Raw genomic sequence first — 4,561 nt, forward strand, 5'->3', positions numbered from 1 at the left:
TAGGAAAATCTGCTGTCAGGAACCTTTCCAGAGTGCTAAAGAGCAACAATATCAGTCTAGACTAAGGTGCACCTGATCTAAGCCATGGTCTTCATAATTACTTGTTATGTATTAGAGAGCTGGACCATGACCAAGGATGACAGAAGAAGATTTGATGTCTTGAGTTGTGGTACTGGAGAAGAATATTGAACATATACCATGGACTGCAAAGAGAACAGGTTTGTCCTAGAGAGGGTGAAACCAAGTTGCTCCTTGGAGGCAAGACTTCTAAGCTCCATCTGACATACTTTGAGCTTGTTGTCAGGAGAGACCAGTCCTTGGAGAAGGACATCATGCTTGGAAAGGCTGAAGGACAATGCAAGAGATGAAGACTCTGGATGACATGGATGGCATAGTAACCTGGAAAATGGGAGTAAGTGTGTCGGAGACAGTGAGATTGACTCACGGCTCAGAGCTATTGTGCACAGGGTCACCATGAGTCACAGTCGACACAACAATATCAAGAACAACCAACTTTTGAAGTCTGAAATGGATAAAAAATGCAATAAAAATCTATTCATAATTATTGGTGGCTGGATTGCAAAAGTTGGAAACAAGGAAGGAGGAGTGGTAGTTGCAACATATGGACTTGATGACAGAAATGAGGCTGGAGAGCGAATGATTGAATTTTGTACATTCAATAATTCAATAATTCATTGATGGGGTGGTATTAATAAATTCAGAATTCCCCAAATATTTATCAGTTATAGAACGATAGTTATATAGTTATAAAACTGACATCAGTTTTTCTAGCCTGCAAAACTTTGCCTTAGAATTCTTTTTCTTTTTCCTGTCGTTTAAGCTGTCTGTTTACTAGGAAAGGAAATGCATCTTTCTAGATCAGCATTTACCACTTTGAAACTGTTTTTTCCCAGTCATATGTAAATTGTATCTTAAGCTGCCTGTTTACCAGGAAGGGAAATGAGCCTTTCCTAGATTAGTGTTTACCTTTTCAAACCTGTTTTTCTCATTTGTATGTTAACTATTTTGTAAGTTGCCTGTGTATTAGTAGAAATTCTGTAACAAAAGTCTAACCCAAGTATAAAAACCTAATGACGACTCCCAGGCAGGGAGGTAATTTTTTTTCCAGGTCTCAGAGCAATTCTAGAGCTAATGTAGCTACAATCAACTTTAGGTTCAGAATACATGCCAATTCATCATCGACAGGGAGGCAATTTTTGAGGGGATTCGAGCTGTTCTCCCAGATCTCTAATAAAGTGCTTATGGATATTGCAATCCATCTGTTTTATTGGCAAATGACTATGGAAAGAACTCTTTGAACTCATTAACACATGGACCTCACTTGACAGACTGCGCAAGAATCAGATTGACTACATCTGTGGAAAAAGATTGGAGAATCTACATTGGAGACACTCAGTATCAGGAGTCATATCCAGTGCTGACTGTGGAATGGACCACCAATTACTCATGTGCAAGTTCAAATTAAAACTGGAGATTAAAACAAATCCACAAGAACCAAAATACGACCTTAAGTCTACTCCATCTTAATTAAAAAATCATCTTGAGAATAGGTTTGAATTATTGAACACCAGATCAAGAACCAGAGGAGCTGCAGGATGAAATCAAGGATATCATTCATGTAGAGAGCAAAAGGTCATTACAATGACAGAGGAGAAATAAAAAGTCAAAATAGATGTCAGAAGAAACTATGAAAATTGCATTAGAGCTGTCGCCACTGTGTCACAGAAAAGCCAGGGAGACTCTGGCCACCGTTCTGCCCCTCCTCGCCCTCTCCCCACTCAGGACCACCAGGCCAGCACTGTTAATGCAAAAAATGAAAAGAGTAAAAGAGTCGAAGCGATAGAACCTGAAGAATTTGTGGTAGAAAAAGTGCTGGACTGGCGTGCAGTGAATGGGAAGGTGGCATATTTTCTCAAGTGGAAGAGATTTACAGATAATGGATTTACAAGCAATACTTGGGAACCTAAAGAAAATCTAGATTGTCCAGAATTAATTGAAGCATTTCTTAATTCTCAAAAAGCTGGTAAAGGGAAAAGATGGCACAAAAAGAAAATTGTTACCTGACAGCAAATCTGATGATAGCAAATCAAAGAAGAAAAGAGATGCTGCTTGATCCTGAACAAATAATTGATGCCATAGACAGCAGTGGAGAATTAATGTTGCTCATGAAATGGAAATATTCAAATGAGGCTGAGTTGGTGCTGGCAAAAGAAGCAGCAAACATGAAATGTCCTCAAATTGTAATTGCATTGTATGAAGAGAGACTAACTTGGCATTCTTGTCAAGAAGATGAAGCTCAGTAATGGTTTGCATATTTGTAAGCTCTGGTGGCTTAGTGGCAGGAAGCTGTGTTGCAATCCCAAAAGGCACACAATTCAAGTACACCAGCTGCTCCACAAGAGGATGAACAGTCTCCTCCTGTTTGATTAATTTCCTCTGAAAACCCACCAGAGGGTCAGCTATGAGTCGGTTCCAACTTGATAGTACATAACAACAACTATATATGTTGTTAAGTGCCATCAAGTCGAGTATGACTCATAGCAACCCTATGAACAAAAGATCTGAAACCAGTCCTATCCTGTTCCATTGTCACACTTCCTGACACACAAGAGCCCATTTTGCAGACAAGTCACCTTGTCAGTCTACCTGGCTGGGGGTCTTCCTCTCCTCAGCTGACCCTCCACGCTTCCCAACATCATGTCCGTCTCCAAGGAATAGCATCTCCTAGCAACATGTCCAAAGAATGTTAGCGTCATCATTCTTGCCTCCAAAGAGCACTCTGGCTGCACTCTCTCCAAGACATATCTGTTTTCTTGGCCATCCATGAAATTTTCAGTGCTCTTCTCCAATACCACAGTTCAAAGGCATCAATTCTTCATCTGCCATCCTTATTCATTGTACAGGTCTTGGATGCATAGCTAGCAATGAATCAGAAAGACCATGGTCTGGATCAGATGTACCCTAGTCCTCAAACTGACATCACTACTCCTCAATAATTTAGAAGGGTCCCTAACTGCAAATTTTCCCATTGCAATGTGTCCTCTTATTTCCTGACTACTCATACCAAGGGATCCAATTGTGGATCCAAGCAAGATGAAGTTGTTGACAGTTTCAATCGCCTCTCCATCCATCATGACACTGCCTATTGGTCTAATAGCACTCTGAACAAATAAAAGCTTTCTGTAATTGCTTCAATTGTCAGGGGGAAAAATGAAAATTGCATTAAAATATCAAGAAGCAAAAACAAAGGGAAGAGATGCTGAAGTAAAACAGCTGAACAGATTTCAAAGGGCAGATCGAGAAGTCAAAGGAAAGTTTTATGATGAAATATGCAGGGTTTGAGTCAGAATTAAAAGGGAAGAACTTGCTCGGCATTTCTCAGGCTAAAAGAGCTGCAATGCTGAGAGATGCCACGGGCAAGATGGTGAATGATCCAAGAAGCACTAAAAGAAGATGGAAGGAATATCGGAATTATAGTACCAAAAATACTTGGTCGACACTGAAAAATTCCAGGAAGTACCATATGAACAAGAGGCAATGGTAATGGAGGGAAAAGTTTAAGCTGTACTGAAGGCCTTGGCAAAAAGTAGACCCCATAAATCGATGGAATACCAATTGACGTGTTTCAAATGGCAGGTGCAGCCCTGGACGTGTTCATCAGTTTATGCTAGGAAATTGGGAGGAAAGCTGTCTGACCAACTGACTGGAAGAAATTCATGTTTGTGCCCATTTCCAAGAAAGGTGACCCAACAGAATATGAAAATTATTGACTTAGTATCACATGCAAGCAAGGTATTGGTGAAGATTATCCAAAAATGTCTGGAACACTACATTGACAGGGAACTGTCAGAAGTTCAAGTTGGGTTTAAAAGAGGCCCTGGCACCAGGTACATCATTGCTGATATCAGATGGATCCTGTTTGAAAGCATACAATACCAGAAGACTGTCTATTCGTGATTTATTGACTATGCAAAGGTATTTTGTGTGGATCACAACAAACTATGGCTAACATTCAGAAGAATGGAAATCCCAGAACCTTTTGTGCAGTACCATGAAAATAAAGAGCAGCAATGAATGAATGGAAATCCAAAATCTCTGTAAACATTCATTTAAAATAATAAAATAAAATTTAAAAAAAGAGAGTACAGTGCATCCTTTTGGGCCAGAGATTTCTGCATTAGAGACTCAGACCACATCAACAGCAGCAGCAACAGAAGTAGAAGAGAACTAGGAAATAGCATGAGACAGCTGAAATGTAACTGCAGTTTTACAGAGAAAGAACCAAATACTTTTGCCAAGGTTCACTGGTAGAGTGGGAGAAGGGGAATAAGCCATAATTGGCAGAATCAAAACAACTTCAGGAAGAAAAACAAATCACACACACATACACACACACACAAAACAAAAACAAAAAAACGGAGATCCAAGATGGCGGCAGAGGCAGAGACAGCGTGGTGAGCTGCAAGAGCAGCGAACCACTTAAAGCAGGGCCATTATGGCCTCCTACAGACTTCGGCTTATTGATAATTGAACACTTAAA

General features: G+C 40.0%; 1 pseudogene; it reads left to right on the forward strand.

Moving 5' to 3' along the window:
* Nucleotides 1-355: 355 nt before the first annotated feature.
* LOC102860692 lies at nt 356-2,324 on the forward strand (annotated as a pseudogene).
* The last annotated feature ends 2,237 nt before the right edge of the window (nt 2,325-4,561 follow it).

The sequence above is a fragment of the Elephantulus edwardii genome, unplaced genomic scaffold (assembly GCF_000299155.1).
Source record: "Elephantulus edwardii isolate Elephantulus edwardi_28Jun2011 unplaced genomic scaffold, EleEdw1.0 scaffold00152, whole genome shotgun sequence".
Lineage (NCBI taxonomy): Eukaryota > Metazoa > Chordata > Mammalia > Macroscelidea > Macroscelididae > Elephantulus > Elephantulus edwardii.